Genomic DNA, 24241 nt, shown 5'->3' on the forward strand with positions numbered 1-24241 from the left:
TTAAAGAAAGATTGTGTGTCTTCCATGAACCATATGAGTAAAGTGGATAGCTACATGTAGAATGAAAATGCATTCTGACCTCTCATCTTGTACAAAACTTAACTCCAAATGGACCTCAGCCTAAGACCTCCTACTAATCTATTAGAGCAGGAAGCATGGAATAAGCTTCAATTTATAGATACAGAAAATGATTTTCCAAAAGGCACCCTGGTGGCACAGCATTAGAACCAGCGATTGACAAATAGACTCTCAGGAAATTAAAAGGCTTCTGTATAGTAAAGGATGCCATCATTCAAGTGAAGAGGCAGTCTGTTGAATGAGACAAAAAGTTCTTCACTATCTATACACCTGACAGAGGGTTGGTGTCTGGAATATACAGTAATATAAAAAAAAAAAACCCTAAACATCAAGAACACAGACAAATCAATAAAAATTGGGACATAGAACCAAGCAGAGTTCCCAAAATACAAACGGAAATCTCTGAGAGACATTTTTTAATGTTCAACATCCTAGGCCATCAGGGAAATGCAAATTAAAACTAATTTGAGATTTCATTTTACCCCATGCAAAATAGATAAACACAAAAAGAAAACAGATGTTTGCAAGGATGTGGGAAAAGGGAAAAACTTACTACTCTTAGTGGGAGTATAGATTGCTGTAGCCTATGGGAATCAGTACGGAGGCTCCTCAAAAAGCTGATCCAGCTTTACCATGCCTGAACATACTTCCGAAGGACTCTATATTCTACTGCAGAGATCGCACTCACCCATGTCCATTGCAGCTTTATTCACAAAGCCAGGAAATGGGGAAAGCCTGGATTTTGGGAAAGTCCGTCAATTGATGAAGAGATAGTGAAAATTTGGTACACAGATACACTGAATGCTATTTAGCTGTTTAAAAAAATGTGAAAGCTACAAGCTTCAGGTAAATGAATGGAGCTGGAAATAGTCATTCTGAATGAGGTAGCTCAGACTCTGATAAACAAACACCACATTTTCTCTCAAATGTGGATACTAGGTTTGAATCGTTAGATTTATGTCTAGATTGGAGTACCTATAGAAGTAATAGAAGTGGAAAGGAGTCATTGGGGGTTATTTCAATGAAAAGAGGATAGAACATGGGTGTTATGAGGCAGGAAATGGTAACAATGGAACAGGAGTGCTAAATGGGTCAGGGGATTGGGGCAAAGTAGGAGATAAGGAGGGGTAGGAAAAAAGATCTTAAGAAAAACTCAAATTAAAGCCTACTATTGTAAATGCTTTCTAAATATGTAGACATATAGCTGTGTAAATGGAATCACCCTATAATAGGGGAATGACCCACCCAGACACCATAAGCTATCAAACAAAAAGCTGCTATTGCTATTATGGATTACCTTTTTGAACTGTTGATCAGTGGAGTCTCATAGACATCCCAAACATCACAGACAAGTGACACTGCTCTTAGTTACCTATTAGGAAATATAACTACATATTTGTATCACAGGGCACGGAGAAATCAATCTGGTGCTGAGCCAGAAGCTTCACTACTATTGGCTAGCTCTTATTGTACTGGAAGTTGTTATGCATGCTACCAGGGTAGAAAAAAAAATAATCAATAGTTTTACTCAGTTGTGAATACTGTGAGCTACAATAAAGACTGACCTGGCAAGATATGCCCACTAGTGCTATAGTAGCATGAATGTATGGGAACATTGGACCACTTTCTTGTTGGATTTAAAGTCCATTCCAAAAGTGGTAACACACAACCAGTACTGTTAACCAGGCCAAAAAAATTATGGCTGTCTAGGTCATAGGCCCTAGGGGAGAACTTAATACTATTATTCTGCTAAATGGACATAGTAATAAACTGCTTCAGTTCTTACATTTATACCCATATATTAGTGCATCCCTCAGCCCTATTTAGAGAATCTTCTTTTTGTGGTAGATGGCAACGGATACAGAGACACACAACTGGTCAATATGCAGAGGATAAGAAAATGTGGAGCGCCCATCTCTAAATGGGACGTAGATCATGGAGGGGGCGGGGAAGATTGCAAAAGCCAGAGGAAGTGTTCGTTGCAGTAAGACAGTATTTGCTGAATACGGCAGGGCCATTGGATACAGGAGCTCACAGGGGCTGACTGTGCGCACAAAACCAACACAAGGTCAAACCAGCATTCCAGCATGGAATGGGGAGTCGCTAACGGCCCCACACCTGACTGAGGAGTTATGGACAGCTGATGGCGTCTAGAGGAAGGAGAATCAGGTTTCTTTAAGGGTGTGGTCCCTGTTAGGTCCACCAGTGGATGGCTCATGAATACATGAACAGCACAAATTGGACTGTGGAGTTTTTTTTTAAGAGTATACAAAGTTAAAAGGGGATAAGGGAGTAAGGCGTTGGGGTGGATTAGGCAAGATTTGGGGGGAGGAGTGAGAGGTGAATATGATCAAAGCACACTGCATGGGATTCTTAAATAAGTAATAAAATTATATTAATAATTAAACCATGATAAACATTATACCTATGTTAAGATCACTAAAATTCAAAAACTGACAATGCCAAATGAGATAAGGAAAACTTGAGATTTCAAACACTGGGGTGGGGAAAAGAGGGAAAAGAGGTGAATACAAAGAGACAGGAGAGAAACTTAAGGGCTGATTAATTTTACCAAATATAGATTCTACTTCAAGGGATGTGATATGGAAATAAAGCTAGAATGTAAGAGTATTTCTATTTTCAATTTCTTAAAAATTAAAAATTGGTTATTTTTAATTAATTAGACTGATGCACTAGAATTAGAAGTAAGAATAATACGGAATAAAGAGAATTAAAGAATTAATATTAAATAGTTTACTGGTCAGAAATTTTAATTTCAATGAGATATGGATTTTTTAGATCTATGGAAACTAATCAATGAATTTAAGGATAATTTCAATGTTTTCTTTTGATGTTGTAATCATAAATAGATTTCCTTGCCTACAGTACTTTAATTTTTTTCAATGTGTTCACTCTCCAAATTTTCTTACTTTGAGCTCTTTGTGATATCCTTTTATCTTTTTATTACTCAAATTTTTTTCCTTAGCAACATACATTGCATAGTATTTTACTCAATAAATCTATCATTTATTATTATGAATGAATTAAACAGCTTTTATAAATGTGACTACAGCTTCATATATATCATATCATGATTTTTAGTTATTTAATTATGTAAATATTAGCTTCCAAATAATAAAATCTGTAAGAGTATGTAAAAGTTATGAATGGATATATAGATGGTAGACAGACAGATAGATAGATAGATAGATAGATAGATAGATAGATAGATAGATAAAAGATAGATTTACAGTTTGGGGATAAGACCAGCTGATAAGTTTTTATTATTACAGCGATGAGAATATGTAGCATCTCATCTATTTTTTTTTTAAGTTTTCTATGTGGATTGCTCATCCTAGCCATTCAACTTCTCTAATCGTGTAAAAAAAAAAAAAAGTGGTGTCTACGGAAGACAATGGTTCAATTCACTATGAATTCACAAACAGCACTGACTCAATAAAATTCCACATCAGACTTTCTCCTCCCATTTTCTCATGACAGAATCTCTAGTTCATGAATACAAGTCTAGGACACAATGAAAAGTAAGTTCAAGGACAACAGTACTGCGTTTTCTGGGTTAATAACACTGAATTCGTGAAGCCATCTTTGCCCGAGTTCTCACCCTAAGAGGGGCTTGCGCTCACGGCTCTGCGAACACTGCGGACTTGTTCTCAGGTTACATTTCTCTTCTATTTATGTACGTTTTGTCACAAAGGCTTTGTCAGATTTGTCCTACGCAATTATTTCTCTTCTGAGTCAGGCCCGCCTCCCCTCAGGCCTGGAGAGGACCCCCAAACAGAGGTTGTGAATGCACCTCAAGGTCCACTTTCTGACCTCGTCTCTACACTGTACATGACTGTTTAATTTCCTCTTTAAGACAAATTAATTGTTGCATGCTCTAATGAGACTGCAAAGGCTCCTGCTCCAATCTGTGAGCTGGGAAGAGGTTACCCAGGGGTTGTCCAGATTGATGGTTCCAGGGTGGGTGACCTAAAGATGAACTTTGACTAAACTTTGCTCTTTGTGCACTTGGCAGTCTGCACTTGGAAAGTGGTAATTGTGCACAAGAGACAGTTTAAAACTCCAGGCCAAGATTGTGTTTGGAAGTTAGCCTTTGGAAAAGGAAAGAGAGAACCCTTTGCCAATGTTTTCAAAACCAATAGTATCAATTGTTTTTCTAAGTGTTTTTTTCTTCTTTATTGCATGCAACTTACATTCCAAAATAGAAAGCATTAGCCCAAATAGAAATGGCTTTCTCTTTCCATTTCCTTTCATCTAGGCACTATAAAAGTTAGATTAAGTTGAACCCAATCTAATATAATGCAAGTTAAAGTGTCCATCACTTAAGAATTTCAGTAAAATACTTACAAATATTCCTTGGTTCCTGCAACCTATGGGCCATGAACTAAACCTATTTTACTGATTACATAAAATGAAAGTCTGGATTATATTGGTACTGAAGACAGCTAAGTTGAAAGTCACCAAATGTCAACCTTGGAGTGCAAGAGTAAAACCTGGAGATTCTTTCTAAACTAATTATTCAGCAAGATACATATAGGACCTTTTTTCATTATTGTTGCAAGAGAAAAGGACATTCCAAAGAAAAGTATTTGCCATAGTGTAGTCTGTCACTTGGGCTAGACTCTATGTGTTCCATAATAGCATAGACGTGTTCTTACTTAAAGTTAAATGAATAAAATACCAGTTTTACTTTATGTAACATATGCCATATGTTTCTATTAGTCAATTAATTAACTATCACAATATTGTCATGGCGAATCATGAATACAAAATTGCATCTTTGTATGAGAGATGGGAAAATAGCCTTAGGAAGCAGCTTGGATTATTTTAATTAAACAGCAGGTTGGCACCCACTAGTAAACAAATGCTAAAGTAGTTGAGGCAGGAGAATCATGGATTCAGAGTTAACCTGATCTTTCCCTGGAGCTGGGTGACAGCGCAGTAGGAAAAATGCTTGACTTGTAAGCCTGAAGACCTGAATTTTATCCTCCAGGACCCATGTGAGAAAAAAGTAGTGTGGAAGTGTGCACTTGTAGTCCCAGCACTGGGAAATGGGAGACAGGAGGGTCCTGGGGCTTGGTGGTCAGCCAGCCTAACCTACTGGGCAGGCTCTGGACCAGTGAAAGAACCTGCCTCAACAAAGTGGATGGTACTTAAAGAGTCACAGCGGAGTTTGTCCTCTGGCCTTCACACACACATGCACCTGTGCAAATGCACATGTACACACACACACACACACACACACACATGCACAAATACATGTACTTGGGACCAGAAATCAACATCTCCTACTTTCCGGCCACCCTTCATTTTTCTTCACTCCATCATTTCCTAGTGACCAATGCAGTTACAGCAGGTGTCTCTTTACCTCCCTCAGTCTCCTGGTAACATATTGGTTGAAATATTAAGGCAACTCCACGTAGTTAAAAGGGAGGTTTATTTTGTGGGGTAACTTACAAGTGAAGGGATTGGTTACAGGGTCTGGGAAAGATGAAGCGCAGTCCAGCGGTGTTCTCTGGAGAATTCTGCTCAGTCTACCTCCAGGGTCCAGGGTCCAGGAACCAAGAGAGCCGGCACTTCCAGATCTCAGGTCTTCCTCATAGGCGTGACAGTTACCGAAAGCCTCAATGGGGGGTAGTACTTCCAGGACAAAGCTGGAACAGCTACCCACTACAGTACCATGTGCTGAAAATGAGCATGGCACCACCTTCATGGATTCCTTCAACAAGGAGACAAGAAAAGAGCTTATAATTAGCTTTTATTTGACCACAACTGTGCTAAAACTACAAGACATCACTATAAAATTTGGTGCACTCTTTTTCAAATCTGCTCTTTTAGACTTCATATGTGTACAGAATAAAATATGACCATGCCTTGCCCCCTCTGACTCTCTTGGGTCACCTGAAACAGTACCTCCCAACTTCATGTCCCTTTCTTTTTTGTTAACTCAGTAATTGTAATTCATGCTGGCCATCTACTAGAGCATGAGCCGCTGCCAGTGGCCATACTCTCAAAACAGAATGGATCTGCCAGGCGGTGGTGGCACATGCCTTTAATCCCAGTGCTCGGGAGACAGAGCCAGGTGGATCTCTGTGAGTTTGAGGCCAGCCTGGTCTACAGAGTGAGATCCAGGACAGGCACCAAAACTACACAGAGAAACCCTCTTTCGAAAAAACAACAACAACAACAACAAAAAAAAAAAACAGAAAAAAGAATGCATCTCCTCCCTCTAGCCACTAACAACTGCCAGTAACTCCCCAGTGAGGGGTCAAGGCCTTATGAGCTTCCTTCCCACCCACAGCAGAATTTTCACTGGCTTGCTCTTGTGAACGTCTAATGCAGGTACCACAGCTGCTATGCATACATGGGTACAATAATATGTCACATCTAGAGCACAGCATATTAAAGCATTCCTCCCATCCTCCCCCCTTTCTATTCTTTCCACCTACTCTTCCACAATGTTCACTACATTCTTGGAAATAGATCAAAGTGAATGTGAGAGAAGCCAGGTCTTCCCAGGCGCCACAGAAAAAAAGCAGGATGCTTCATCTTCTTAGGCCTCCTTGGAACTGGGACATTTTAAGGGATGCTCTTGGAAGGCACCACTCCTTTAGGTTGTAGAAAATGCCACAACTAACTGCCTTTGAAAATATCCCCTCTGTAAGACTAAGGCTTGTCTTCCCAGAAACAAGCTGGATTGAAATTGCTGAGTCAGTTACCATCATACTTGTCTGATTTGGGGGATTTTTTTTATTACCTTGTACCTGTTGACTGGCAGAGTTGGGCAGAGGTCAAGGACGGCCTCCTTCTGAACTACATGCCACTAGCACATGCTCATCGATGAAACCGACCATAGAACAAACATTGCTATGTGGACTTTCTCATCTCTTGAGATTATATTATCCTTGGCAAGATAGAACTGAGGAAGGACTGATCGTGGAAACCTCAATCTCTGTCTGTTCTTTACTTCCTTTGACTTGTCCATTAAAACTCTAGAACTCGGATTGGAAACGTAACCCAGGGTTGAGAATAAAGTAACATTCTGGGAGACAGAACTCCAGTGGCAGCATTTCTGAAGCACTACTTTCATCTGAAAAAGCAGCTGGGAGAATAATCCGTAACATTGGCCCCATCTCCTTTGTGAGACTAGCACCAGCAAGGGGAAACCAGGGTGAAAAGAGCAGATGCTGACCTGCTGACGAGCAGAAACACTCTGAGTCAATGTTAGAACTGAAGGCCGCAAAATGAACTGGAAAACTAACCTTTTTGCGTTGGAGAGGGTTCGTATCTGCTAAATAGAATGTCTTTCACAATCATATATGAGGCATCACCAGCTCTTCTAAGGTCATTTTGAATCTCTCTAGGTGGTACTAACTTGGCTCCAAGGCTAGAAATTGAGACAGCTGTGATCCTGCACTTATCAGAGTTTAGAATGCTGTGGGGCTGTGATGATCGGTTCTTCGCTGCTTCCTTTCGCTCAGGGGTTTGCTTCTTTCCCTTTCCTCTGTAGGACTTCAGTCTAGGGATGTTATTCTCATGAATTTTTTTAGTAACTGATTTCTTTTGGTAGAAACGAAAGATACATTCCACCACACTGCGAAACAGTGATATAGACTTAAAGAAAAGGGAAATTGACAGTTAGGTGCCTTTGATTATTCCTACTTGAACCTCACGTCAAGACATTCAGAGCCAGTGAGATGGTTCTGTGGGTAAGGACATCTGCCTGCAGCCAAGCTTAAAGACCTGAGTTCAAACCTCAGGACCCATATGGTAAAAGGAGAGAATCAACTCCAAGCACACTATTTGCAGATGGCCACATGTATACTCTAGAATGTATTCATGTACCCACACACACCCAAACATGCATATATACACAAAATATAGATAAGTAAAATTTAAAAAGAAAACTTCAGCCATCTGCAGTCCCACATTTACCATAGGGCTGTAGGTTCTCTGAAGCTATCCCTACTGAGCACAGGCTGCTCCTTTTCTTCTAAAACCATTTAGGGAGCAGAGCCACTGATCAGGCTTAAAACACAGCACATTCAAAACACACGAGGCCAAGAAGAATTCCATTTTCCTCAATGACCAGTATCCCAGAGCACAGGCCACCAACAGATCAGTGCTGTCTGGCTGGAGTTAATTTCTTCATCACAAATAATTCTAGTAAAGTAGTTCTATAGTATAACTCTTACTATATTCAGTTTTTTCACTGCTAAGATGGGGGAAAAAAGCTTTGAAAGTCTAAAGTCTCGATATAAGATTATGAGAGTGAAAAATATTTATCTCACAAAGCATGTTTTTGAATTGTTATTCCAGTAACTAATTTGAAGTTAGTTAGTATGTACATAATGGAAAATTTTGAAAAGCGGGGAAATGCCTTCCCTAAACTACATTAGTCTGTGAATCATGAAGGCAGGAAATCTACACAGGTGCAAAGAGACTGCTTTGTCTAGCATACGTGTACACACTCATCTAAAAGTAAAAATAAGTATCAAACTCAAGTTTTCATTAATCTTTGTTTTCTTAATAAAAAATGTAAAGGTTTTTCTTCAAAAAAAGTTTTTGTTTTTTACTTTGTTTTTCTTTTTATTGAAAATAGATTCTTTTCTCATACAATACATCCTCACTATAGTTTGCCCTCCCTCCACTCCTCCAGTTCTTCTCCACCTCGCTTCCCCTCTGGACCCACTCCCTTTCTATCTCTCATTAGAAAAAAATAGTCCTCCAAGAGGCAACAACCAAACATGATAAAATAAATATAAGATGAAGCAAAAGGTGTCATATCCAAGTTGGACACAGCAGCCCTACAGGAGGAAGAGTCCCAAGAGAAGACAGAGTCAGAGACACACTTGTTCTCACAGTCAGGGGTCCAATAACAACATTAAGCTAATAGTTATAATCTAGGCACGGGTGCAAACCCGTGTGGGCCCTGTTCTTGCGGCTTCAGTCTCTGTAAGCTCATGTATAACTTGCCTAGTTGATCCAGAGGGCCTTGTTCTCCTGACATACTCCAGCCCCTCTGGCTCTTACAGTCTTTCTACTTCCTCTTACACAGTGTTCCCTGAGCTCTGGGGGAAGAAATTTGATGGAGATCATCAATTTAGACTCTCTCTCTCTCTCTCTCTCTCTCTCTCTCTCTCTCTCTCTCTCTCTCTCTCTCTCCTTCCTCCCTCCCTCCCTCTTTCTCTCTCTCTGCATAATACCTGGTTGTGGGTCTCTGCATCTGTCTCCATCTACTGCCTAAGGAAGCCTCTCTGATGACTGAATAGGGCGCTGATCTATGAGTATAACACTTCTAAGGGGCTGTTATGACTGTTAGGTATCCAAGGATCTATGGGCCTCTGAATTATCATATTCATTCTACTTCAATGCTGAATACCTTGGATTTCTCTTCACTCTTCCTGTTTATGTGAGGCAGCTCTCCTTTATATTATTTCTAACACTGCAGAGGTGTGAAGCAAACAGAAGACAATCATGTGCAAGCTATTCATTAGAACTAGGGGGAAAAAAACCTCAGCACTACTCAAGCAAAATTAATAAGAAGGGATGTAACAAGCCCACCTTCTTATGATTCATATGAAAGTCAGATAATATCAATTAGCATTTATCAAATAACAACGGGCAGGTGAGGATGACAGCATTTTACTTATCTTGCAGGAATATAAGATGATGAATGACTCGTTCATGAAATATCTTAAGTCAGCATTTCCTGAGCACTCACAGTATGTGCTTAAGCAACCCCAAACATGGAGGCAAATGGAAAAGCAGTGTGAAGCCACAATTGGATAGATGCAGGCCCAAGTCACCAAGTCAGAGTCCTCACCTTGTAACCACTCATGCCTCAGAGACAAACATTTTTAAAAAGTTAACCTGGAGTCTACTTAGTTTATCTTCAATACAAAGACTGTTTTCTGGGTATATATACTATTCTTTTTTCCTAGGGCTCTCTGCAGCTAACTCCTCCCTTTCAAGATGGCTGTCATTTTAAAGAGAGAAAATGAAATCAAAGCTAGGATTGGGTACCCTGTTAGGCCAGCATTTTGCCCACTATGTTAAACTGTCGTTTGAAGTAGCAAACTGACAGGAATACTTTGCATCTCTAAGTTAGAGATGGAAATATCATTGTGACTGCTCATCAGATCTACTGAGTGTCCACTTGCAAGGTTATCATGGACTTACAAAAAAAACACACACAGAGAGTAGCAGTTTCAGTTCAAGAAGACACAGCTCCCCTTCCTATGCCTCAGCGTCCTGGCTGGCAAATCAGGCTTCCTTCAGGGAAAAGGCAGTGTCTTTGACCTCCCAGCTCCAGGCATCCTCTCCTCTGGGGCCACTAAGTAAGTTCAGGTTTTGTGAATTTTATTTGAATTTTGGGTATGTCGGTATGAGGATAGAGTTATGACTGTGAAAGAAGTGTTGAAAGCAAATCTGAGTGTTGCAATATGAGTAGTTTAGGCTATGTCCATAAATCTGTATATTTTGTATTTCTTAGCTTTCCATTACAATACATAATTATCTACATTAAATGGTAACAAAATTGGTTTTATATGAGATTATTTCATCCAGCTACAACTGAGGATTTGTGAGTCCTTAAGGGCATAGATGTGAAATAGCCACAGCTTTACAATAAGGCTGTACTTCTCTACCCTTGTAACAATGACGCACTGACACCCAGTGTGTAAGGAGACTCTGCCTCTCTGGCATGGAACTTAGAGTCTAGCAGAGGCGATTGACAGAAGGCACTCAAATATGTCATGATGCATACGAATAAAACACTACGAGTGAAGTATACTGGCAGATGATAAAGGAAAGCATCCAGGTGACAAAGATGCATGCTATCTACAACAGAAATGTGTGAGAAAATTGGTAACTATATGTAATACAAGGCCAGTTTTAGTCAGAGATTGTGGGAGCTTTGAGGGAGCTTGGTGAGTAAGGAGGAGAAATCAAAGAGAAACATAAACATGACTTTAAAATGCTCTTTTTGAGAAAAAAATAAGTTTAATGAAAATACAGCTGATTTAATGTTATAGGACAAGTGTATCTTTTTTTAATGATTGCTGGTTTTATGAAAGAATTAAGTGAATATTTAACCCTACTTCCAAAAACTCTATAAAGTAAAAATATACATATGTATTATGTCATATATATATATATATATATATATATATATATATATATATATATATATATATATATGTTATTCGAGACAGAGTTTCTCTGTGTAGCTTTGTGTCTTTCCTGGAACTCTCTCTGTAGACCAGGCTGGCCTCGAACTCACAGAGATCCACCTGGCTCTGCCTCCCGGGTGCTGGGATTAAAGGCATGCGCCACCACTGCCAAGCCTCAATATATATATTTGATTTAAAATGTTTCTCTGTATGTTGCAATTATATTGACCAAAAGTACATAAGTGTACTTAATGGGGCAAATTAAATGAAAGAAATGCTGTAAAAGAGAGTAGTGGTTAGAGTCTGGAGAACTGTATTCAAATTTATAATGTCCTTTTAAATCACAACATTTTTTAAGATATGATCTCTCCCACATATCCCTGGGTGGCCTGGAACTCACTGAGATCTGCCTGTCTTTACCTCCCGAGTGCTGAGATTCAAGGCATATGCCATCATACCTGTGCTAATAACAGCAGTTCAGTTGAACTATATCACAAATACAAAGTGGAGAAAGTCTTGTCTTAAAATGGTTTAAACGTAATGTTCAACGATAAGAAGATGTTACAACTTTATAAATGAAAGGGTCAAGAAACTAAAAGACAGTGCAAATTTCATAAAATGTAACTTTTCTATTAGTTTTATAGAGCCACTGTAATAGAGTGCCATGTTCTTTGTTATTCAAACAGCACAAATGTGGTTCTCTCATAATTTGAAGGTCAAAACCCAGGGTCAAGGCCTTGGCAAGGCTGACGGGGAAATGCTTCTACTAACTTCTCATGCTTCCCTGGTAATCATTAGCCTTCTTCGGCTTCCAACGTCCCCAAATTCCACTTCCATCATGACATGACGTTGTGTCATGTCAATGCCCACCTCCTAAGTCTGCTAGTTTTGTAAAGACAACAACCATATTGGAGTAGAAGCTATCCTGATGTTTGATCTTCCAAGCCAAACTGGGCTATATGAGACCTTGCCTCCAAAAACCAAAACAAACAAAGCAAAGAAGACAGGAAGGAAGGTGGGGGGATGGAACCAGTGGAAATCGTGCTCATTACCTGATTTTAACCAGATGACCTCTATAAACACTGTGCTTTCCAAACAAGGTCACACTCTAAGGTACAAGGAGTGAGAATTTTAATGTATAGATTTGGGGTCATGAAGACACGTTGTAGATGAACAGTCTTATTAAATAAGAAACACAGAGCCAACTGCAGAGTTAAAAGCCCAAGAGGTCAGAGCAGTAGCTGAGAGCTGAGCTTACCCTTCCTGCCGCCGCTGTCCTTCCCCTCCAAAAGAGGCCAACTTCCTGTGTGTCTGTCTTTTTATTGACTTTCTGTTCTGCCTTCTCATTGATTGTAAACCCAAACACACGACCTCCTCATCACTGCCTGTCTGTACAGACCTCCAGGTCTTCTATGGTTGGTATTGAGAGTAAAGGCATGTGTCTCCATGCTGGCTGTATCCTTGAACACACAGAGATCCGCCTAGCTCTGCCTCCCAAGTGCTGGGATTAAAGGCATGTGCCACCACCACCCAGCTTTCCTATGGCTTGCTATTAGCTCTGACCTCCAGGCAACTTTATTTATTAACATACAAATAAAATCACATTTCAGTACAAATAAAATATCACCATAACACATAACTACTGAGTACAACAAAACACGAATCACAGAAATCTAGACACATGGAGAAACACACTGTGCCCACAGTCTGGGTGACTCAGTCTAAACATAACTGCTACACTATCGACATGTTAACCAAACATTAAGTGTGTGAGATATAAGATTTATATTAAAAAGTGGAAGAACTAGAACAGTCAAAACTAATGTTGAAAAAAAAGAGAATAAATTAAAAGGAATCACACCACCCAATACTAAGTTACAAGAAAACTAATAATAAACTCTAGATTGGTGATGGGATAGATATTTAGATAAATGAAACCGAATAGAGAATACAGAAATTAGCCTACACATAGTTTTGCCAATTGTATTTTGATTTTTAAAAATGTAATGATAATTTCAGGAATATTGAACAATATTTTCAACAACTGATATTGGAATACTTGAATATCTGTATCCCCAAGATGTATCTCAACCTAAATAACATACCTTCTGTAAAAATTATTCAAAATGGATCACAGATCTAAATGTCAAATCCAATATTATAGAACATTTAGAAGAAACAGAGGAGAACCTTTTTGTGATCTGAAGTTAATAAAAGAGTTCTTAAATATGACACCAAAGGCTCAATTCATGAAAGAAAAAAGTGATCAAGGGACTTCACCAGAATTTAAAACTCTAAAGAAACACACACACACACACACACACACACACACACACACACACACACACACACACACACACACACAGTCCCAAGAAAGAAAAGACAAATTACGGGCTGTGAAAAAGTTCCACATCTGAAAGGGGCTTGTGTAATGTACGCTGGAAACAACATAGTTTGAAAACATTTTTTAATTCCTTGAGAATCCTGTATAATGTATTTTGATCACTTTTGCCCCAGCTCCCCTGTCCAGCCTCCCGGGTCCATCTACATCTCCTTGCCCCACAAAACTTCCCGCCCTCTTTTTTTAGCCCCATTGACTCCAATGCGTGCTGCGCATGTACTCCTAAGTACGGACGTGTCAAGGGTCTTCTGGCTTCTTGCTGCGGCTAAGCAGTCTGTTCGGCTAGGATTGTCTGTGGGTGATCCTTGTCCTCTGGCTTTTGAGATTTTCACTTGGTAGTTGGTGTTTTGCACAGCTAACTGTACACGGGGTCATTTTTTACTTATCACCTTTCTCACTGTGACACTGGAAATGCACTTCATTATTTCTATTCCTTCTGAAAGTACTATTAGCCACAGATCGCATCTTCTCATTCTTTTCCTACTAATTTTTTAAAAAATATTACTTCCAGTTATGATACTTTCACGGCTGCTCGCCGACTTCATTTCCTGGAACCTGTCATGTAATCCATCAGTTATCTTTAACTATGGATAATCTATTATTTAAGACTTTTACCAAGTTTTTTTTTAATTTCAGTTACTTTCTGATTTCTACAAAATGTATTTGATTATCTTTTAAATGCATTTGATATTTTTATTATGACTTTTCCCTTCTTTTTCCTTCTGTTTTATATTTTGCTGTTCATGACATATTTTCTAGTGTCTAGCTATTCTATCTAAATTCTTAGGATTCACTCACAACCTGCTGCTTGCCTGCTTCTCTCTTTGGGTGAATTATTTCTTGGAGTGGTATGGAGATGTGGGTGAATATGTCTCCCACAGGCTCCAGTATTTGAACGGTTTGTCCCCAATTGGTGGTGCTGTGTAGGGAGGTCTAGGAGATGTGTGAAATGCTCTCGTGGGCTCAAGTATGGCAAACATGGCACTGGTAGCTCTTGCCTGTTATCTTTCTCCCCCTTGCTAAACAGTTAGATTACATTCCTAAAGCTAGTCACCAAGGTCTAGTCCCTTATTTGGCCACTTTGTTATCCCAAGACTCATTATTTTGACTAACCTAATTAAAATGCCCAATCAGAACCTGTGAACTCATCCTAGCTTACCCTAAAACAGGCCTTCCCTTTTTTCCTATTAAAAATTACACGTGCTATTTGCTGCTGATTCTACCCATTCAGAATCGGCAACCTTGTCTCTTCTCCTTGCTTAATAAAGGATCTCTTTGCATTTGGTTTGTGCTTAGAAATTGGGGTTTGGGTGTGGACTGTGCCTAATCTTGGGTCCAGAGGGGCACACCCCGAAATTTGGGGGTCCCTTCAAGGTGGCCTTGGTGGAAGAAGTTTGTCACTTCTTTGACAGGTTTTGAGAGTTGAAAGACTTGGGCCACTTCCAGTTTGTTCCTTCTGCTTCATGCGTTTTGGCTCAAGATGTGAGTTCCCACTGTGATCTTAACCCTTTGGAACTGTAAGTCCACATTAATTCTTTCTTCTGTAAGTTGCCTTCACTGTGGTATTTTTATTACAGCAGTAGGAAAGTAGGTAATACAGTGGCTGGCTTTTATTCGGATCATGAGCTGCTCTTCAGCAGAACTGCCCTTAGGAATCCCAGTGCAGTGTATGCAACATTGTTCAGACGAAGTTGGTTTTCTTCTGTTACATGTCATGTCCAGCAGTGTAACTAGCTACTTGGTATTTTCCCACGGTGGGTTGGGGGAGGGTTAGTTTTCACACTATCTTGAACCACTGGTTGTAGTTACACATGCTGGGGCAAGATCTTTTATTCTAGTCAGAATCAAGGCCAAACAAGGGAAAAATGGCTAATCGGCTTTATGTTCCTGCTTTTGCCATTAAGAATCTTAGCATTATTTGAAGACATCACATTTAATCTACCTCTTTAGACATGTTCCCATCCTCACCTGCTGTCTTCATTTGAACATTGGAAACTGAGCCTCGGGTTGTCATGACGTGTGATATCATCTATTCAATCTGTCACCCATCTTTAGCCCAGGAGTACTGCACTCACTACACGTACCCAAGGGTTGCTTGTTAGCCTGTGAGCTCAGCCACACCTTTAAATGGATGTTATGTTTTAGTGGTCTGTGATGACAACATTTCTAGTTTATCCTTTGTTTTTATTCCTGAAAAGAACACTTTCAGCTAATTTGTCATTAGGGTACACATTTAAAAACAAAGCCACCCTGAAAATAAAGCCGAAGGGCCTCTGTCTCATCTCACCAAGTTATTGAATCTTCCCTCTCCTGTTTTCTCATCTGTAATACTCACATCTGCTCTGCGAGTTTATGAAAATTAGACTAATTAATAGCTACCAAGTGCTCATAATAATATTTAACATTTTGTAAACACTGTTTAAGTATCTGTTGTTTGAAAATTAAAGTAAATAAGAAAACATCAGTCACCTATGAAAGTAACATACATATTTAAAACAAGGAAATTCCTCTTCGCATTGAAAGGTGATACCCATAGCACGGGTACAAGATGAGTTAAAAACCAAAAATACTTTTATTCAAAAGTTTTGGGTTAGTACATCCAACAGGTGGACAGCAGCACTCACTTGGTCTCTTTCTCATCACTCCGTTTTTCTCTTTTTTTGTCATACGTATTCACTTTGTCATTCATATGTCTCACAATCCTCTAAGCAACGAAATGTACATGACAACTAAAATTACTACCACATTTCTCCACTTCCCACTCAGAGAAGCACTCCTAGTGTTTATAGGAAACACAAATCCCTAAAGAAAATCAGCCCATTAAAGGATTAAAGAGATTTGCTTTTCTTATTCTTCTTCTAACTTCCCTAGAACAGCCATATTGGCACACTGTTCCTTTGCCTTTCATCGGCCAGCACCCATCCAGTGGAAGGCAGCTTCAGCAAGAAGATGCTCAGGTTCCAACGTGTCTCACGTCTGTGTTACAAATATGTTAAGCTTATACCTACACCTCTCCTTTGATTTGAACGGACTTCTAAAGAAACAGGCATTAACCATCTTAATACTTCCAAATCTATTGTGTCTCACTTTTTCTCATTGCTTACATTTGTTAAGTGGCAGGTGGCAAAAACTAAGAAATGGGGAAATGGTTAACTAAAATTGTGGTTTTTTTTAAAGAAATTTTTTTATTCATTTTACATGCCAAACACAGATCCTCTTCTCTTCCCTCCTCCAGCCCCCCAGCCTCCCCTCTAACCCACCCCCATCCTCTTCTCTGAAACGGTGAGGCCTCCCATGGAGAGTCAGCAAAGCCTGGTACATTCAGTTGAGGCAGGTCCAAGCCCCTCCCCACCCTGCACCAAGGCTGTGCGAGGTGTCTCACCATAGGCAGTGGGCTCCAAAAAGCCAGCTCATTCACCAGGAATGGATCCTGATCCTACTGCTGGGGGGTCCCTTAAGCAGATCAAGCTACACAACTGTCTTGCTTATGCAGAGGGCCTAGTCCAGTCCCACAGGGGCTCCACAGCTATTGGTCCGCAGTTCATAAGTTCCCACTAGTTTGGTTTGGTTGTCTGTGTGTGTTTCCTCATCATGATCTTGATACCCCATGCTCATAGAATCCCTCTTCCCTCTCTTCAACTGGACTCCTGGACCTCAGCCTGGTGCTTGGCTGTTGATCTCTGCATCTGCCTCCACCAGTTACTGGATGAAGGCTCTATAATGACAGTTAGGGTATTCACTGATCTGATTACTGGGGTAGGCCAGTTCAGGCACCCTCTCCACTATTGCTAGTAGTCTAAGCTGGGGTCATCCTTGTGGATTCCTGGGAACTTCCTTAGCACTGTTTCTCCCTATTCCCATGATGTCTCCCTCTATCATGGTATCTCTTTCATTGCTCTCCCACTCTGTCCCTGTTCCAGCTCGAACCTCCCATTCCCCTATGTTCTCATCCCCCATCCCTTGCCCTCCATTACCCTCTCACTCCCAGTTTGCTCATGTAGATCTCATCCATTTCTCCTTCACTGAGAGATCCATGCATCCTTCCTAGGATCCTCCTTATTAGCCAGCCTCCCTGGAGCTATGGGTTGTAGTCCAGGTTTCACTTGCTTTACATCTAGTACCCATTTATGAGTGAGTACATACCATGTTTGTCCTTCTGAGTCTGGGTTACCTCACTCAGGATGATATTTTCTAGTTCCATCCATTTGCCTACAAATTTCATAGTGTTATTGTTTTTTACTGTTGAGTAGTACTCCACTGTGTATATGTACCGTTAAGATTGTGTTTTCTTGCATGTGACTCATCCATACAATCTTTGCTTTCTGTTGCTTTGTCTATTGGTTTACTTTATGCAAGAAGCGTTGACTCTTCCTGTGCATCTGGTGAACCATCTCCTTAACAGAAACAAGACTTTCCTCATCTGAAGGTTGCCTATCACAAGCTTTTCAGTCCGTTCCACTGCCCTAACAAAATGCCTTAGACTACATCATTTATAAACAATAGAGACTTATTTCTACAGTCCTGGAAACTGAGGATTCTCTTCATCATTAAAGTGCCAGGAGGATCAACGTTCTAATAGCAGGAGCCTTCATGCGCAGGAGATGCCCATGTAAAGTCACTATGAAAATTATTTGTAGAACAAGAGCCCGAGTACTTAAAGACTTTCTAGTCACCCACAGCATGAGCTTGTTCTCCCTAGTGTACCCTTCCCATTAGTGCAAGTAACCCAGGAGTTAAGTTTATGGGAAGCTAAATGAAGCTAAAGTCAAAGAAGCAATGGTCTCTCAACCAGACTATGTCATTTTCATGGCTAAGAAGTACTCAATTTTTGTGTTTTTTCCCCACTATTCCCTCACCCACCCTTTAGCTTAATGTTTAACTTAATGTTTAGATTCACTGTGATGCTAAATTTGAATAATTTGCTGAAATTATTTAAAATGAAATACTTTCAAAGTAGCAGAAATTTAAAAAAAAAAAAAAAAAAGCTTGGTAGCATTGTGATAAAAAGAAGCTTATCCCCAAAGACCTCTTGAAAGACACTTTGAAAGAGAGCCGTGTATGTTATGTATAAAACATGGGAAGCAACTCTTCTGCCGCTCCGGTAGCCAGTGAGGTTCTTACAAAGGGCCGGATAGTAAATATTTTAGGCTTTGCTGGCCAGATGGTCTCTGTCACAACTCCTCAGCCCAGCCATTGTGGCGTGAATGCAGACACCGACCCCACATGAATAAACAGACGTGGCTGTGCTGCAGTGCAGCTTTAGGTACAAAAGCAGGTGTGAGCACATTTGACCTACTGAATGCCGTTTGCCGACTCTGCTCTGTGCCGTAGTGCCGCCAACACGATACAATATCAAAGAAAAATGTATAATAAAGCCACAAGGTTTTCATAGTCAAATCATCTAAGAAGATTTTCAAAATGTAAGTAAATTCAATGAAAAGTGATGGATTTTCATTTGTGTGGACGATAAGGCAACAAACTTTCATCGAAGAGTCAGAAATTCTGAAGGAAGGGAAGCAGGGCTCCTAAGTGTAACAGATGTTTCCTAAGATTTTTCTTCTGTTTGATCTTTCTCCAGTATAGATATTGCATGTACTTAAACCACATTATATTCATATAACTTTGTATTCATTGTCAAATGTATGCTCTGACCTTATCATTTGGTATTCCAAGGAACTAACTTCTTGTTGACATACATATGTGGTTACACTAAAGGAAAGAGTAGATTTCAGTAGAGAAAAATAAGCTCTTCCCAGTGTGCACGAAGTATGGAGCACCCACAAATGGTAAATATTACGTCCCCACTTCATAAACCCTTTATTAGAACACAATAGCCCTGAGACCCGCTCTACAACCAGACCACTTTGTACTGCTGGTGAAGATCACCAAAATAATTTGTGGGTCAAGTCACAGAAATTTAGATACATCACAGAGGGGGCAATAAATCCCAGGTCCCTTCTCTAGCCATCATCTCCTGAAGTACAAAATAAAGCCTACTAATATGACTCACATTTCCTGTCATCCCTCAGGCAGCCCAAATCCCTCTGTGCTGCATGAACCACCCTCATCAGATATTTTGAAAAAGATCCTACTTCCTCGGCCATAGAAAAAGACTACAAAAGCTGAGACCTGTGTCATCACTGAACTACTGAGAAGCAGAAGATAAGGCATGAGGACAGACATACACAGAGAGACAGACAGTAAGACCAGTAGTATGCTGTCATATAGGATTTTCTCTGGTATTTCATTCCCCCTAAAGTGTTATATTAAAATATCCTCCTTAGGAAATTGTGATGTCTCTGTAGTTACGCTTCTGTTCCTAAGTACCCTCAAAAGAGATAAACTAAACATCTGAACAATCTAATAAGCAAACATTCTTATGATCTCAGAATTTGCAAACTTTTAAAAAAATGTACTTATTTTTTATTTTGTACATATGAGTGTGCTGCATGAGTTTACGTGTATCACAGGCATTTAGGAGTCCGTAAAAAGGTGCCATATCCCTTGAACTGGATTTATAGACAGTTATGAACCATCCTACAGGTGCTGGAAACCAAATGTAGATCTTCTTTGAGAACAGTAGATACTCTTAACCACTTAATCATCGCACAACTACATATTTTAACTTGTACTAGCCATAAAATTCAACCAACACCTGGAGAAACATCATGTAATAACTATGTAGATATAGTATTCTCAAATTGCTTCTATGTAAAAGAATGACGGGTTCAAGAAAGTTGAATTCTAAGAAATTTAATCCCACATGCACTATGTCTGTTTTCTTTTTTAAAATCCTTAAAATGGTGTCATTGAATCTGTATTGACTTCTGTTTGTGGGAACAAGAGTAAGAAGCATTGTAGACATAAGCACGTATCTGCCGTGTTCTGTTTCCCATTTGTCTGATTTCTTTCCATGTTTCTGACTTTATATCCACAATAATGGGATAACCAAAAAATAGTGAAATGCCTTTTACAGTGTTCTCTCTCTCTCTCTCTCTCTCTCTCTCTCTCTCTCTCTCTCTCTCTCTCTTTCTCTCCCTACCTACCTCCCTTCCCCTCTCTCTTTCTTAATATTATAGAGTAGTCATTTAGCCTTTGTTTGGAACTCTTTGTAATGTGTCTAATATGTAGATTTAATTAGAGCTGACCTTACAGATCAGCTGTGGATATGGCAAACAGGAATGAGGAGAGCAGAGTCTCATGAGCTTGAATTCCAGATGACAGCTTCTGAGAGGACCCGCAGAAAAATCCCTTGAGCCCAGATGAAAAACACAGACACGTTTACCCCAGTAGACTCAGCTACCATGCTACCTCGGTCGCTTTCCTCATTCTTTCCCGAAAGGTGCTATTCCTGAGTGGTTTTATCATAAGAATTACCTTTTTAGCAAATGTCTAAAAGATTTTAAGTGTAAGGTATTTTTGTTTTTATTCCCAAATGTGCAGCCATTTTAATATCATTTGCCTCTAAACTAACACTATTAAATGTAGTTAAGGAGTTTTTCCTTCTCTATGATAGACACAGGATTTATTAGAATAATTCATTGTTCCCTATAGACAGAGATACCATACATACTGCAATTGTTGCAAATCACATAGCTATCATCTCTCTTGCTTTCTTCCCCCGACTGGAGTCTTGTTTTGCACAATCAAAATTTAGCAACTTCATTAAATGTGTTGCCTGGCACACCTGTTTGGACTGTGTGAGTCAATTCCTTCTTCCAACACATTTTTATAGAAGATGGGCTGAATTTCCACGAGGCTGTCTAAGGCCTTCGAAACATCTGTACCCAGCAGTTTGCTTAAACCAACAAAAAGTGTTTTGAAGTAAAAATCAAACTTTGGGGCCTCAATTTAAGCACTCCTTTTCAAGTATTCTAGATTGACAGAATGTGTCGGGCTGGGCTTGTTCTCCATCAGCGCTCAGTGCTCATGATAACCATTAAAGCAACACTGACGACACACTACTGGAAGTTGCCACTGGGTGTGAGGACAAGGAAGGAAGAGCAGCGCAAGGGGAATTAGGAAAACCTGCACAGGGCTGAAACAAGCACAGTGAAAAGGCTCAATACTAGAAACAATGCCATACCAAGTCACTTAATCTACACATGTAACAGTGTCCATACACTTAGGACTACTGAAGCAGCAGAGAAACAGAATGTAGGAGGTGCCTTTACATTCACAGAAGTTGCCTTCACTTTAGAATTCCACTTTTCTGACAGGTTTCATTTTATCACTTGTGACTGTGCATGACTATTTCTCTCTATATATGTGTAGATTAAAAACATTTTAATTCAACCTGAAGGGACATAAGTAATGGGCTGGCAAAGAGGGGAAGGGTGAATAACAAATAGGAATTATTCGCTTACTCTTCATGAACCACCCCCCATAAGACCAAATGGTGTCAGGATAGAGTTCATGGCCTCATATGTCAGGAAAGCACCCTGGCACTAAGTTCCACTCACACATCAATAGTCAGTTTTCATATGGAATTTTCTTACCAACTTTTCTGAATAAAATTTATTAAAGATGTACTTGAGTGAGGAGAAGGGGGCATGAAACATAAACACACAAGATCATTTACAGCACAGGAGAAAGTGATTTTGGCCTTTATATTTAAGATGTTTATGAAAATCAAATATGCTTATATACCTATATGGTACACTGCTCTATCTATGTTCTTTGAAACCTGACACTGAAAATCCTGTCCAAAGTAAAAGTATTATCACTCTTACCTCAGATTTTTTTTCTCTTCTTTTCTTTTTTTTTTCTTTTCTTTCTTTTCTTTTGTTTGAAGGATGGTATTGTTATGTAAGCATGCTTCGCCTGGAATTCACCATACACCCAGACTGGCCTCAAGGTTTCAGTGAGTCTCTGACCCCTACCTCCAGAGGCCAGAGATTATAGGTGTGCACCATCTCACCTGCCTTGCTATTTCATCTTGAATCTGAATTGATTTGCAATTAGAATACAAAGCAATGATGCTGTACATTTCTGAGTCTAGAAATTAGAGGCCTTGCACACTTCAACTCAATAACTGTCTTGGCACTCTGTGACTACGCTATGAAACATTCAGCCTCGCATGACCAGATGAGGGAAGCCATTATAGATCAGACTGGCTCCAGCTAACCAGACAGCTGACCACCGGCACATGAACAAGTTAAAAGCCATTCACACCTGGTCCAGACCTCAAAACCCAGTTGACCCATAGACTCATATAATAAATAAATGTATATTATTTCAATGCAGATGCACTTTTGAGATACGATTTGTTAACAGCAACATTTAAGTGACAACTTCAAATGAAAGTGACAGCTTACATCACATTTGTCATATGTATCTACCCATTGGCAAATTCATTTACGGACTCAACTTTTGTTTAGTCCTAATTAAATATTAACTGTTATCAAATCGATTATACCACATTCACTTAGTGTCTGCTTAGCACCATCGATACACAGAACACAAAAATAGGAAGTGAAAGTGTGAAGATCCAACAGTAAAAACAGACATTGAGGGTAAGCACAAGGAGGCAGCCCAAGGTAATCTGGGGACTCTGAAGCCGTTGTATGGGGAACTATGGTGCTGTATACACAACTCTGCATTCATCAAATACCTAGACCTGTGTGTCACGCTCAATTCTCCTATGTGAGTATTTTTTAAAATATCAACTAAGATATAGAAAGAACCAGAATCTCAGTACAGATTATGACAAGTGAATCTAAGAGCATAACAAATCTCATAATTGCACTATGGTGTGCAAGGAAGGAACTTGTCGGTGCCAAGAAAACTTAAAACAGTGTTTTCACTAGATAGACCAAATTAGTTTACAGCCGGATCACCCTGAAGACACCAGTCTCACCAAATATACTAAATTGAAGACAAAGAGCAGTATCTAGTGTGCTTTTGAGCATGGGTGTGAGCTTCTTTGTCTCCTGAGTTTCAGGATTAGTAATCCTTGAATGGCTGTATATGCAGAGCAGGGATAAACAAGTGAGTACTCATAGGTATTTAGAGCTAGCTTTTTTTACTGTAGAAAAAAGAAGGGACTTTAAATAAAGAGAAAAGGATTTAGAGTAAAATTTATGATGTTGAAATGTGTGTCCACATGAAGCCATGCTTCTTTCTTTAAAAGAGAGAGAAAGCCGGGTGGTGGTGGCACACACCTTTAATCTCAGCACTCAGGAGGCAGAGACAGGCAGATCTCTGAGTTTGAGGCCAGCGTTGTCTACAGAGAGAGTTACAGGGCAGATGGGGCTATACAGAGAATCCCTGTCTTGAAAAACCAAAAGTGTGTGTGTGTGTGTGTGTGTGTGTGTGTGTGTGTGTGTGTATGAGAAGAGAGAAAGATAAGGAAAAAAATAAGATAGTGTATTATCATGGGCAATTGTGGATATTTTTTTCATATCCCTGTTCGCTGATTATATCACCTGGTAAGAATGCACACAGTGATGACTGACATCTTAGTTTCTAAGTCTCATTGTATAATATAAAAAGAATGGTCTGGACTCTAAAGAAGCATGTACAGGATCTCTCTGGATGAAGAGGTTGGATGTGACATGGAGGGGGC

Source organism: Peromyscus californicus, unplaced genomic scaffold (genome assembly GCF_007827085.1).
Source record: "Peromyscus californicus insignis strain IS unplaced genomic scaffold, ASM782708v3 Scaffold_9__1_contigs__length_137607984, whole genome shotgun sequence".
NCBI classification, from domain to species: domain Eukaryota; kingdom Metazoa; phylum Chordata; class Mammalia; order Rodentia; family Cricetidae; genus Peromyscus; species Peromyscus californicus.